Here is a 15,633-nt window from a genome sequence, read left to right as displayed (position 1 = left end):
TCTGCCTGATTTGTTGGAGCGAGAGCAAGAGCAAGGCTGGCCATTATGATTCCTCTGAGTAATTCAACCATAAGAAAGCTATCCTAATTAGCAAAAACCCTTCCTTAAATCCTTTCTTATCCATTTATTTAGTTACTGCTAATGCTTATTTACAAAGAGAGAAGCAGACTTATGACCTTGTTGGACAGATGCTTGTCAAGTATTTCATTAATTAAAACTCTTTTTATTTTTTAAGTACAAGAAGAACACAAGTAAAAACTGATCCTTGTAGGTTAGTAGTACAGATTTGACTGAAACTGAAAGATGAAAAGCGTTGTGGCTACAGAAAACTTGACAACTATATGAAACAAAAGAATTTAGGGAGAATGTTTGCTTGGCTGTAGTTGTCATCTCAATCAGGTTTCGTCAGGAGTAAAATAGGACCAAACTTCCCCTTTGATAGACATAAATACTGCAGTGTTAATTGGGACTCTCATCCATTTTCACTTCTTTTTCTCAGTCTATACATAAACAAATATGAACTGAATAATAAGGTTCCCCTAGTCCATATCTGCCAGTGTACCTGAAATTTTCAATGTTAGTATCAAAATGCATCACCAGTGCTTTGAAAGGTAAGCTTGTCCTTCTGCTGTTTTCTATTTAGTACATGTAAGCCGTACGATATCCTTTACTGGAAAATACATTCGAAAATTCAGAATTTTCATTGATGAAAAATGTTTCTTTGGTGCCAGTTAACATTTCTCACACATTTTTAGATCATTAATCTCTCATATAACTCTCTGGATTAATCTATTTTTTCACTCTCTTATTGATGTTTATGCCTTCCATTTGATTTTACAGTTATAATATCCTCTAGTCCTTGCATAAGTCAGGCTATAGCCTCTATACAGAATTACCTATTTTACATCTTTCCTCACAGATAAGTCTCTCTATGCCTGTAATAATTTTCTTTTTCTTGCTTGTTTTGGTGTTCTTCCAGTTTTGTTGACATTTTCATGATAGGTATCTGTTATAGTTTCTAAACTGTTCCTGGGATATAAGCCAGGAGTGATAAATCTGCTTCAGTTTGCTGCAGTCCAAGACAGGTGTGTGTCTATTCACATTGCATTTAGGTTTGGAAACAATGATTTTAAATCTTAAAGAAAACCAACAGATATGTATATACGGTATGCCTGCAGCATATCTCATATTAAAAACATTTTGAAGCATTTTATAGCCATTACTCACAACATATGAACCCCTACAGTTTCCTCTTCTGCAAAGCTTAGTGCTGACCTCCACCTATAGGCAGGATAGGAAGCCTTACAATGACATTATTTTCTTTGGTGTTGGTTTGTTATGTTCTTTTCCTCCTTGCTTCTTCCTACAGTATGCGAGGTATATGGTCTTCTTCCATATTAACTCTAAATAAAGGAAGGAATATTGCATTGCTATTATGTTAACTGAAAGGATTAACTGCTCCGTATTACTATAAAATACTGGGATTCTAATGTGTCAAAATGTTGTACCAGAAGTCTTTGGAGACAAAGGAGTCAATATTAGTTTGAATTATTATAACACATTTGGGAATTATGAGGAAGATGAAATATCAGTACTCACATTAGAAGTTGTCCAGAATTGTATGATAAAACTGGAAAAAAATTCACCATGTTAGTGAGAACAACTTCCAAATTTTTCAAAGTATCGTAGTAAAAACAAAGTATATAGGATATATAGTAAGGATGTGACACCTATTACATTTAGTCTGCCATACACTTTCCCAAGAATGTTGTGATACTGACAGCTACAGTGTATGGGAGAGGGGAATAGGCAGATTCATGAAGGAAAGCTCCATTGAAAGTTACCAAACTTATATGAGCCTGGGAAGTCCCTGAGATAAAGTGGTTGGGATCTGGGAAGGGATTTGGGAAAAGAGTCCCAATGTGTTTCCCTTGTGCTTATCTGCCTCCAAAGACTTTTGTATGCTTCCACCACTGGGGACAGAATTCTGGACTGGAGGGAACATTTGTTTTTTAAGTGATACTATTTTCCTCTTATTTTCCTTGGTGTAGTTTCTGATAACCACACGTGTGAAAAGTGGAACAGTCAAGTGGAGAGAATATATGTGAAAAATACATCAGTTAAAAGAATGACTGACTACCCATGGGAGAAAATCTTTTTCCTCACTAATTTAAACCAGGAAACTTCAGTCTTGTTCACTGTGATTTTTTGCTTATATGCTGCTCTTCACTTCATATATGGGTTCTTTAGGCTGCATATAGGCATTCTTGTTCACTTGTACCTGTATTTTACACTACTACTCTGTGATTGAGAATACTAGTTGTTTTGTATGTACTAATTATTGTTTTCTTCTGCCATATGGATTATATCAGATTGATGAGATGCTCCACCCATGGAGACACTCAAGGCCAGGTTGGATGTAGCCCTGGGCAGCCTGAACTGGTGGGTGGCAGCCCTAGGCCATGGCAGGGGATTGAAACTAGATGACCCTTGATGTCTCTTTCAAACCAAGCCATTCTGTGATCCTATGATTCTGGCTTTTTAGGTTCCATTACTTCCTAATAATCCATGCAATTGACTGTTTTTGGTTTGCCTGATAAAAGGTCATATTCCTAGGATCAAGATTCAGTAGTTCTGTTTTTCAGTGTGACTCCTCTGGTAATTGGCTGAAAAGCTGAAAATAGCAAATAGCTACAAGAGATACCCCAGACACCAGAAGCAGGTCACTAATAGTCCATGCCACCAGTGGCTTTTGGGAAATCTGCAGCTTGCGTTGCAAATAATGTGGAAAAGAATGTGAAATGTCTTGAGCAGTATGACCCAAAGGAGATAATCCTTATGGAAATCAGCAATAGGTATTTCTGTGCAAACCCCTTGTGAGAGTTAGGCTCAGATTACCAAACACAAAAAAGCTAGTGCTGAAAAAGGAGGTCTGTGTATCATAACACCTTCTAGCAACTCTCAGATGGATACTTATAGCAGGAAAAAAAAGCTGTTAGTCCCAGTGGGAAGCCCTGACCCTGGGTTAAGAGAATAGAAACAGTTGGTTTTCTTTACAAGACACTCGTGAGTATCAGCCATTTGTCATAATTGACACTCTGGTGGTGTTCACACTGAGATGGATAAGCCCATGTAATTATTACCACAGGGGTTATATTGTAGGAAAACAGGCACAGCAGAAAGATGGTTTCATTACTTATTCCCCTTTGTATCAGGCTGCTGGAAGGGGAGCAGTCAAAGCATTTAGATCAGGGAGGGTAGTTTTTGGGGAAATTAGACCTCTGTTTTAGCAGCTGGAATCCTGTGGTAAGCCAAATTCTGTTAGTTCTTCTCTAATCTGCTGTGCCTTTTTTCCCGCTTATGCTTTTATAATTTATTTCAGAGCTGTTAGCACACAGTGAAATGGAGTTAAAAGTCAGAAGTTTGTAAAGGACTCATATATTTCTGGGTAAACTTTAAGTGGGAAGAATTCCCATGGCAGTGATGCTTGAACGGGGCTTTCCCTGCCAACCTCCAGGTAGAAAGTTCCCAATAAGAAAGTCTATAACTAGCATCAGAAATGAGCAGGTTACATCAGCTCTTTGTTCATTGTCAATATTTCATTAGAAAACAATTCTTCCATTTACAGGACTGGTAAATCTTCTCAGGATCAGGTAACGATTTCAATCCCTCCAAGGAGAATATCAGCAAATAAAAGTCATTGTTCTGTAATATGGTTTGTTCATCCTAATGAAATGAGTTCAACGGTCCCAGGTTGGTTGTTAATAGATGCACACAAAATAAACATGCTGTCACCAAAAGAATGTCTCCATGTAGTTCCCAGACTGAATCAGACTCAACCACCCAATTCCTCTGAACTTTCTCTCCTTCATCAATTTGGGTTGCTGTTCTCTTCTGCCGAATCTGGGATTCCCTTGGGTGAACGTCAAATTCAGAATTTGAATTTATCTTTTGTAACACACGCATCCTCTCATCTGGGGAGAATGTATATCAAAGATTCTCTAGCATCTTCTTAAGGGTAATGGCCATTACTAGTACATTAACAGTAATGTATATTAATGGTACATTAAACACTACTTTTTATAGTAAGCTCATCATCTTGTTGATATTTCTCTATAGAGGGATTTTGTTTTCTTCTCGGTGATGTGAAAAAAGTTTATTTTCATGATTTACAGTATTATTTGCAAAAAAAAAAAATCAAATAGTTTTATTGGGCTAAATCATTTTATAAAAACTACCATTAACTTTTAAAAAAATTTTTTTTATTTTTTATTCTGCACATCTGAATTATTTCTTATTACGGACATACATTTGTTTCCTTAGGCACTGGTACACTAGTATTCTGGTATTCTTTCTCCTTCCTAAAGCAGTTCAGAGTGGCTGTTTCTTATGTAAATCACCTTACTATAAGGCTTTTTTGCATCTCACCTTTCAAAACATTGTGAACATTCCTTGTTCAGGTAAAAGCAAATTTGTAATCTAAAAGTGGAGCATCAAATGTAAGATGTGGTACAGATCTGAATGATACGCAGTGAAGCTTTAGGTGCTGAGGTGTTTTCACAGTCACTTGCAGGAAGCAGTAGCTCCCAGAACCTTTGGGTTTTGATCTCAGCAGGACAGGGAAGCTGCTGTCTTGAAGAAGAGTGAGATTGTTTGAGTGAAGTGTTCATAAATACCTTGCTTTTGCACAAAGCAGAGGCTTGCAAGATACAAGCAATGTGTTTTTTGTCAGCATATTGTCTCTTTGAAATGAATCATCTCTGTTATTTTCCTGCACTTCTGATGACATTTCTACCCCCTATCTTTTGAAAAAGAAAACAACTAGCAAAGCATACTAAAAACTGTTGATCTCTGAGCTAATGTACCTCATGTACCTTCATACATTTCCTTTACTGCTGTCTGACTGTCTTGGATCCTTGTATCCTTTTCTTTATTGTTGCTTTGGATCTCAGCTGGGAGAAGTACGGCCCATGGAAGTTTCACTTGGGTGGAGCGCAGGGATCTTCCCTGTTACAGAAAGGATCTGTTTGTTACGTGACCACTTGTGTGCTACTGAGTTCACACAGTGTTCTGCACAGAATATAGAGTCACAGAATCACAGAATCATTAAGGCTGGAAAAGACCTCTAAGATCACCTGGTCCAACTACCAGCCCATCCCCACCATGCCCACTGACCACGTCCCTCAGTGCCACATCCACACAGATCTGGAACACCTCCAGGGATGGTGACCCCACCACCTCCCTGGGAAGAGAGGTCTTCTGTCAACTCGATTTCCCTTGCCTTTCCTTAATAGGGCTGGATTTCTCCCTCGTTATTAATATTATTCATAAGCATGTATGTTATAATAGCGCTTAAAGCAGTAATCTCAAGAGGCAGGGGAAGGAAAGTGGCTCTTCTTTTAGGAGACAGAAAGTTTGCTAATGCCCTGTGAGGGAATGACAGATGATTTCTCTCTCAGGTTACACACGCTCTAAATCCTCTTCACCATTTCTCTCCAGCAATGGGGAGACCAGATGCTACTGTAACAGCACAGAGCCTGTGTGAGTCCCTTACAAGGACCTTTTATTACTGCAATGAGTAAAAACAAGTGGCTTAGGTGGCCGCTCCCTATTTTTAGAGATGTTTACATTTCTGAAGGACATATTTGATCCCCTTACATGGTTTTGGCTAGTTTTCCATCGTTGATTTTACTTTGATTTTTTTCTTTTCTTTTAGTGTGATATGGGAGGATGAAGGTGGGAGAAAGCTAACGTCTGTTTCTCAGAGCTGTTGTGTTGGAATTCGTTAACCTGACATTTTGTATGCTGTGATGTGCCCAATTCCCTTCCTAGCTGTTCTTAGTAGCCATGGGGATACAGACAGCAGAAATCACACCTCTCACACACACTTTCTCTACTGAAAAGCAAAACTGGTGAAAATGATAGACGAATGATTGTGGAAACAAATTCTTTGATGTGACCTCAGATAAAAATGCTATTTTGGTTATTGAAGAAGAAGTTTACCTTCATTTCACCACTATACTGTAAGCCAGTGTGCAATAACTGCTTTTATACCCAGAGAGCAGTAGTCTTAATTCAGTTGCCTTTTTAGGACCCGAGCCATCTTCTACATTTGTCATTGGAACTCCTTCTGGTGCTTTCCTTGGAGATTTGACCAGACCTCTCTTCCTGGGATTTTTATAGAAATTTCAGTGAAATAGAGATCAGTTAGCAGCTCTGAATAATTACTTTGTGAAGAGAAGGTCGATCTGTAATGAACTTGATTGAGACGTTGGTCAGTGTTGGTACTGACCTCTTGTTAAATATTGGTGGGTTTTGAGAACTTCTGATAGTTTATATCACAATTACTGTCCTACAGGTGAAAAGTTGCTACCTTATATCTTTTCCTCTTAAACATTCTTTTTTGTATTCTATGTCTTTTTATATTTTCTTAAAAAGATAAAGATTCTTTTCCATTTCCATGTTTTGTTGGCTATTTTTTTTTGTTGTAAGGATATGTAGTAGTCTATCTTCTGATAGAGAAGTGCACAGCTCTGGAATAATAAGGGAATATGACATAGAGTCCTCAAAACTAATCAGTTATTGATTTTATTTTAGACTGAATATTTTACTACTCATCTTAAAGAGCAGGATAGAGAGCAGAGTTCTGATAAATGCTTTGAGTGTGAGAGCGGCAAGCAAGGGAATGATTGATTGGGTGAGGACAAGGTCTGAGGAACAGATACACATACACACACAGAGGCACACACATACACATAGATAAATACTGTTCACTACAAGTGTGGGCTGGAACAGACATCTCAAGTGTGCATGCAGCAAAAGTGTGCATAGACACGCCTTCTCCACATGCGATGCACACATTTGTAGAGGAAAGTGTGTGTCTGTGAGTGTTTATGCACGTGTACACATCTGATACAGAGGTAAATGACAGACAGTTTCAGTAGTTCATTTCTTGCTTTTATAAAATCAGGAAATGGTGTGATCTTGAAAAATCTGAGGAAGCTTTGAGAAACCTTTGGAAAAAAGCACGATTCTTCCGACTCTTGTTAAGTAGAACATTTGGAGCTGTCTGCTCCACCTCCCCTACCAGAAGTGCATCTGATACACTGTACAGAGATTTCAAAGTTTAATTTAGCTTAACTCTTGGCTGCAATCAACTGCTGATAAATTTAGTTGGGGGATTAGGGAACCTAAAAGGCTAATAGCTCCTTAGAAGGAGCCTGAAGACGAGAGAGCAAAACAAAAACATCTGCTAAAAATCTCCCTTAAACGGTGGCACACCATGCACTGCTTACAGAAAGTCATCGTTTTACAGAAGTAAATTGGTGGTTTTCAGGGGAGAAGGGGTTTCTGTAGGTACAGATGCTTGGAGGGAGAAATCCAAAGGTGCAACTCTTTATGTGTTGTTACTTTCACAAAGCCAGGGAGGTGATATCTTGATTGGAATCAATAGCGTGTAGCAAATACCCTTCCATAGTTCTAGATACTTTGCTATCCCAGAAGAAAAAAACTGTTGGTAACTTGTCATGCCTACTACATCTTATGTGTAGACTGTCATGTTTAGATAAGGTCTTTGCACTTCTGTGGCAGTATTAATTCAAATGAGAATTCATAAGCAGGGCTTCTTAACACTTTCAGCAGATAGTAAAGGGGATGCATTGACCAGTATTTCCTGTGCACAGTTCAAAAAGAAGACTCAAACCAAATCAATCCATGAAAATTTTCTCAGCTATTCACTTGGAGAATAGCCTTATTAGAAAAGATTATAAGTTTATTTTCCTAAGTGCTCCTTCCTCGTTTGTTTTTATATTGCATCATTTTTTTTTCTGTAGATTCAACTGTAACCAGGGCCTTTCGTAAGTATTGCACTTCAGTGTCTCACAGAGAGAAACAACTCTTGTGCCAAAGATACTGTGATCGTGCATCTCTGAAACCTGATTTAGAATTTAAATGGGAATGGTCAAAAACTATTTCTTGCTTCTCCCTTCCTTCTTCTGCTATCTCAGCTATGTTTTCAGTTTTTCCATTGTCCGATGGCTCAGGAAAGGACTTCTGTGAGAAAAGGTCAAAAAAAAAAAAAAAGTATTTGAATAATTATTATTCAAATTAAGATGGAGTAATCATTCGATAAAAATTAAATCTGCTTAAAAAGAAATGCCCCTTCACACAGAGTTTAATTATCTGGTGAGTTTAGCAGCTGGATGGCTATTATTCCAACAAAGGGTTCATTGGATTTGAAAAAGGATTATATGTAAAAGTAGCATATCTGCTGTTAGCCTATCTAAGCCTTGTAGGCTTTGAAAGCATCAGTCAATCATCAGTAGGACTAAGTATGGGAACTATGCTGGCTGAAGCAGCCAAATGTGGTTGGTTTTTTTTTTTTTCCTGCATTGTATAGATTAAGGCACTATTGGAAAGAAGGGACTCAAAGTAGGATTTACAGGTCTACTCTTAGGAATAAAAAGATGGATTCAAGAGTGAGAGAAGCTAAACATTTTGTTAGTACAAAATTTTCTGATGTTCATAAACTCTTTGCAGTTACATCATGACATAGGTGGACTGGTAAGCATTATGTCTGGCATGCAAACGTATGTGAACAGTGTCATTTCTGATTGGACTGTGGATGTAAGAATCCAATTTTAAGCTGCATAACTTTTCCTACATTCTTTTTTTTCAGTGCATCAGACATGTAGTCAGGCATGCTAGATTTATTTATGATTTTATTTCTTTTAGGAAGTATCTTGATGTCTAAAGGCCATAGCACTGGCAAGAATAAAAAGACTTATTAGTAGGAGCCAAACTACTTTGACAAAAGAGTATCTGAAGAACTACATTTATTACTGATATAACTAGTACAGATTTAGTGCTTGTGCAATGCATGTTTTGCCTCTATGCATTTTCACAATGGCTGTCTTCCACTCCTCCCCCAGTTGCAAGTGGGTTTCTATCCAGATAGTCAATATTTCTGTTTTTAGGATCATAGAATGGTTTGATTTGGAAGGGATGTTTCAGATCATCTATTTCCAAACCCCCGCTATAGGCAAGGAAACCTCCCACCAGGTTCCTCAAAGCCCCGGCTCCAAAACAAGCAATAGTATTCCATATAAAGCCTTGTAAGCATTTTGTAGTGAAGAAAAATAATTTCTCATGACCTAATGGCTATTTTTTTGACAATTAATGAAGCTAGTCTTGTTAGTTATCATTAGCCTTCGTCACCACAAATAACCATTGCTGATTCATGCTCAATTTCTGTTCTCCATCAGGCTCCCCTAGGTCCCATTTTACAGGGCTGCTACATGGCCAGCTGCTCCCCACACTCTTTCTAACCTGGGTGCAGGACTTTACCTTTGCTGAATTTCATGGTTGTGCTGTTGGCCTATTGCTCCAGCTAGCCTAGGTTCCTTTGAAAGGTGGCTGTGCCCTCCCGTAGGCCAACAGAATGCTGCAAAAAAAGTGCTTCCATCCAGTCAGGCAGGAAACAAGATACAGATGCAAATAACTGGAGGAAATGTTAAAGCAACCAAACACAAGTGCAGGCATCTTTGACATCTCATTTTCTTGGATTTGCATCCTTTTTTGTCAGCCAGAAAAACCACCTCTTAATGGTTCTCTTTTCCTAAAAGTACTCCTCTTAAAATAGCCCTTTTCCAGTGTGGAATTCAAAGAAAACACAGGAAATCAAAACAGAGAACGCTAAGAATAATGGCAACAAACAGAAAACAAGAGAATGAGAAGATAATTCAGGACTGGTTTTAGACTCTTTCTAAAGAACAAACCAATAACTAAAATATGAGAAGACAAATGATGAAGGTGTATGAAAGAAAAGGATTTGAGCAAAGCTGGTCAGCATAATTGCTGGTATCACAGAGCTGAAGGAGGGAGGAGGTATGCTAGGCAGCCATGCTGGCAGGAAGTGGAAAAGGGCTCTGATCTGCTGGCTTTTATAACAGGAAGGTCTTGGCAAAGAGCATTGTCACCTCAGGGTACCTGAGGCAGATTTTTAGGTGACAAGAGAGCATATCTCAAGCAGAAATAATCCAAGGAAGGAAAGGGAATGGTTCTTATTCCTCAGTTTTCTCTTCCTTTCTCCTAATATAAATCATCCCGGCTTATCTAAGAGAAATAATTTATTATCAGCCTGCAGGCTGGTCAGCTTCAGGTCTCCCATAAATTACATAGTCAGACACATGTGGGTCAAGTGCGGAAATGCAAAGCTTGTCTTCAGAGGAGGGATGGATTCTTCTCAATCCTTCTTTACCTTTGAGTGTTCTTACACATCTCTATTTACTGCCCTTACAAATTTATGTTCCTTTTTCTGCCCACTGCCCACACTTCTCCTCTTTTTATTCAGCAAACACGTTGACAGCTTTATCAGTGCAGTATATCAAATGAGCTGACTTAGATGCCTTTTGTTTATTCCACACTCTACACATGGAATAAAGGACTATGTTCTTCATCCTGGTCTTTCCCTCTTTGTTCTCTCATCCTCTTCATACTGATAGGAGCTAAAAATGAAGTTGTCTGGAAATTAAAACTCATTGTACTCTATTGCAACTGGACACCAGTAAGTATCTCATTTCTTTTAAAATTCTCAAGAAAAAAATTCTTTAGTCTCAGCTACATCTCTGAACTATGACTGTACAGCTGTATAGCTAGGTCTGCCTTCTTTTTCCTTGAGACCAGGTCTGCAGTTAATACTGCAGGTCAGTATAATCATACCAGAAGATGCTAGTGGGGAGGATATTGTACCATCCAAAGAAGTCTTTAGGCAACACAGTTTATGTTGTTCTAACAGAAAGCGTTTGCAGTAGAAGTGATAATAACTTTTTTTCTTTTTTTTCTATTTAACCTGTAGTTCAAGTACTTTGCCTGCCTATTTGTTGGTACAGTCAAGACAACTTAAAAATGGAGATGGGAGAAGAGAATGGTGTGGGATATTCTCCTTCTGGTATTATCAGCACCAGAGTAGAAATAAGCAGTATTGAAAATGAGCCTAATTCAATGCTTTCTGTACTGCGGAAAGAGATGACTCCACTAAAAAGGTTCAGCAAAAGTTGGTCCAGTTGGCTGGAAGCACAAAAGAGTGTCTGGCACAGAAGTTTTTCTACTCAGTTAATGGGAACATATCCACTTCCAACTCCTTTTTGAGTATGATCAAGCCAGGTTTTGAAGGCTGTTGACCATTTTGATTTTGATAGAATCTTGTATAATTCTCGCTCTTGTCTGAGATGCACAGACATCAACTGGGGTGGGGAAAGAGAGACTAGTAGCTTCTCTTTAAAACCCTTGATTATGATCTTGCAAAAATTGGTTCTTATTCTGTCTCATTGTAGAATTAAAAAAGCCTCATGGCCAACAGTCTGATTGAGTATAACAGCAGCTTCAGAGGATTTAACATAGGGAAAAAAGAGGAGAAGAAAGAGCCTTGAGCTGACTTTCTGGAATCGTTGGCAGACCTATCAGATCAATCTGTTGACAAACAGCACAGGGGGAGATGGTGAAAGATCCCTTGTATATCTGAGAGCCAAAAATTAGCCAAACAGCTCTGAGAAGCTTGTTGCTTGTCTGGCTCATTTCCACCTCCCTTCCCCCATTTCTCCGCAGCAGAAGTGGTGTTGGAAGGTGTGTACTCTGGTTGGCAGGCTGTCGGAGGAGACTGGCCTCAAATTACACAGCATGAGAACTCTGTGCATAAAATTAGCAGCAGAGTTCTGTGTATTAGGCGCCAGGGAAAAATGTCACATTCAGCAGAACTCAGAGGCGAGAGGTGGAATAGAAAGAACTGGAAACGGGACATCATATCCCCCGCCACTTCTGAGTATTTCGCAGCAGGCTGAACTGAGAGTGTCGCAGCCAGACAGCTTGAAACAAAATTGTTCAGATAGCAAGTACATTTTATTGCATTTCATAGTAAAAAGATTGGTTTTTCCTTTTTTCTCCTTCGCTTACTCTTTTTCCTTTTATCTGCAATGTCTTTCTTTGTGTCTTTTCACACAAGGAGATCCCTCTTCACTCATGAGGAAGAGCTATTGACATTTGGTTTTCTGCCCTCCTTTCCACTCTGCTGTTATCTGATTCCCAGTGAGAAACCCACTGTGGTGGCAATAAATTCCAATTCTATGGCAGATACTACAAGCTGTTCGTAGTGGAATCTGGCAAACTAAATGAAGGGCTGGCAAACGGGGCAAAGGCATTAAAGCAGAGAGACACAGCTCTTCAAGGACTGGATTCTTCAGATGCTATCTCAGTAGCAGGTATGTCATTCAGAAAAATGATTGCAGAAAAGGTCATGGCTGAGGTTGTGTTTTGGCTCCCTCCTTACATCATAAAACCAGGATTTTTTTTTTTTTTTTTTTTTTTGCTGTGCTAGTCTTAGATTGCCCTGAAGCATGTGTGGTGGATGCTGCATTTCCATCTGTATGTAGAGGTGAATTATCAAGAGATGTGAGGTGTACCTTTGCCTGACTGTTCGGGGATACACATAGGTCACTTCAAAAGTAATGCTTCCTATTTATTTCCATAAACTGCTACAGCTACAAAGAGCACAATAACACTATTTGATAATGCAGATTCTCAGATACAACCTCTGCTGCCATTTCATTAACATCTGCATGTGATGTTGTGGGCCAACATCATAAAATAGGAGGCATTACTTTCAGAGTAGCCCTCGCACGTGTACACAATATATGCATTCACTCTGCAGTCAGAGCATGTTTTTATAAGAGAAAGTTGGCAGCAATGTCAAATTGATGCATTTCTCCCCTTTTTATCCATATTTATTCCTATACCGTGAGTTGATCTGAGAAGCTGATCTGTGGCTTATAAAGAATTTTTACATTTGGATCCATTGGCGTTATACATCATAGCCTCACATGTGCTTTCCTGAGGGGCAGGAAAGAGCAAGACTATGTCAGGACAGGGTATTTCCTAAAATACATCACCATCTACTTGTTTCATGAAGCCATATCAGCCAGCAGCCATTACTTTTGTTGGGCTCAGATTACTGAAGCAATCCACAAGCGAGCTGAAGCCACTCTTAGGCAGAAAGCTATTCCTCATTTGCTTTTCTTTTCTCCTTTTCTGTAGTAGAGCAGGCCCAGTGGCTGCTGCTGTTTAACAGATGTGATATTTTAGTAGCTGTATTACTTTGTAATAGATCAGGAATCAGTTCTAAGACCTGACACCAGCGCATACATTACTGGCACATTTTTAAAGAACGATGTTCCTATATTTTCAATTTACATTTGATTTTGAGAGCAGGTGGGCTGCTAAGGATGATAGTTGTGGTTTATCATTTTTAACCTAACTTTGCCAGAAAATTATCACTCTGTTGAGTTTTTCCCCACCTCACTATCTTCTCATGAAAAAAATATTGCTGTCAACCCTATTTTACAGTTGACAATGTTGAGGGATAGGGAATAACATAGTAAGTCAGAGGCTGAACAGAAAGTATTTAATTAAGAGCTCTCTCATTTACACCCATTTTTATATAACAAGGCAGCGTTCTGCCTGTTGAGATGTGGAATACAAAACCTCCAGCTTTCACACCTGAAATGGACATACTGGCAGCTGACTTGGGATGAGATTGCTTATTTTTACAGCTACTTCTGGGCTCATTCCATAAGCTCAAGGCATAAAGGCTGAATTAATGGTCATTATTTGAGGCAAGCTCTAAGCGTACACCATGAGGAATACTGGCAGAGCAAAACTTTGAAATTTATAGCATCTTGATGCTTGTAACTTCTACATTTGCCACTCGCTTTCCTATCCTAATCTTTGCCCACCAGTTTTATTGGGGAATATTGTCCCAGTTTATGAACCATAATCTCCCTGTAATAAGCAGACTGGATATGTCTGCGTCAGAAAATTGTGCTTTTTTGAGTATATCAGTGTAGCTTAAGTAGTACAACTCCCCTAGGGTAACGACAATTATACCGGTGTAAAAGTGCATATCCAAATATAGCTGAGTCCCACATGGGAAGTTACCTTTATACCAGTAATAACTAGGTTCACACTGAGGCACAGATTTATATCCCTAACCTTAGGAACCAGAGGTGACCAAATCGGGAATATAGTTATTTTATAGTTCACATATATTTCAAGGAGATATATAAAACCTTTAGAGGTGCAGTTGGCCCACTTGAGGTGTGATTTATTGACCAGAGGTGTGTGTCTCTCTTCACTGTCTATTCGGAGAACTTCCACTTAACTAAAAAAAGCATTCACCTGAAGTTTCTAAACTAAGTTAAAGGAATTTAGTCACAAGATTTCATCAAATAGATGGGGAAGTTTAAGTATTAGGAATGGTGTAGGATGGTTTGAATGCAGCACTGCAAATCCTAGCCCTAGTTTTGAGATCTGGGGAAGTGCAGTGAAAAAGAAATTGAGTAGATCTTTTGAACTAATGAAACAGATGAAGTAGAATCTTCTTTGCCTTGAATAGCAATAACTATGACTGACAGATTTCTGACTCTTTAGAGACATTTAGGAATCTGAAACACAGAGAATCTCCTGCCACAAAAGGTCATCGCTGCTGTGCACTTGGAGCTACTAAGCTTCTGGAGGAATGGCTGTAGGCACAGAGTTGCCTCATGAAGACATTCTACTTCTGTGCCTGCAGTGGCCATTTACCAGATTTGACGCTGGTAGTTAACTGGACTATCAGTCCACCTCCAGCTCATATCTGTCCTACACAGTAGCAGTGACAAAGTCTGACATATTTCTTCTCTCTTTCTTCCCCTTTTGCCTCTTTTATCCTGGAAGTGACATGCTAGCTGGTTAAATAAATGCTCTGTTCCTGTTTCCAAGCTTCCGTTTATTCTCACTTAGCCTAATCTTGGGCATGAGTATGTGTCTGAGCTCTGCAAGAACAAAAAAACCCACCTATTGCTCATCAAGAAGTTACTTCTCCTGTGGTAAGATTTCCTTGAATTCTTGCTTTCTCAAGCAATCATGTTGTATCTTACCTCTATTTAAAGATCCATGGTAAAGGCTGAATTGTTTTCCCCAGTGAGGTGGCTACAGCACCAAGAACTAACAGAATCCAGAATGATACTCTTGAATGCATATTTACAAAATAGCTGATAGAGACTAAAGAAAACCCACATCTTTGGGGGGTACTCTTCACTCTTCAGTCACCATTCCATCATGAGTTGCTTTTACTCAAGCAGTTAAGGTGCAAAGTGTGAGATTCAATTATGAGATCTGATTTGATATCCCAAAAATAATTTCATTTTAAAAGATGGCCACTGATTCTTTAGTATTTGTCTCTGTGGTACATATTTGTCTTGAGTACTAATTTCTACTATAAACTGCATGACCAAACTCACTGTCACGAAGAGTGGTAAGTGTTCACCTTTACATTTCTTTGCTTTGAGATGGGCTGTTCAGTTTTGTTATGTCAGCAGGGCATGATCATAGTCTTTTTCTGCAACTTTCTACTTTTCACCCTAAATAGGCAGTCATGGAAACTGTAACCAGCTTTAAATCAAAGCATATTTCCTAAGCTCTACATATCTGTTTTCTGTACTTTCTTCTTCCCAATTCAAAGTGCTCTCAGCCAACATTACCTGATGGAGAATATAAAAGTAATCCAATCTGTTTCTTTTTCATCTGTCTTCAAAGCATGTATCC

Source organism: Meleagris gallopavo, chromosome 1, assembly GCF_905368555.1.
Source record: "Meleagris gallopavo chromosome 1, MGAL_WU_HG_1.1, whole genome shotgun sequence".
Classification (NCBI taxonomy): Eukaryota; Metazoa; Chordata; class Aves; order Galliformes; family Phasianidae; genus Meleagris; species Meleagris gallopavo.
Note: the sequence above shows the minus strand (reverse complement) of the source record.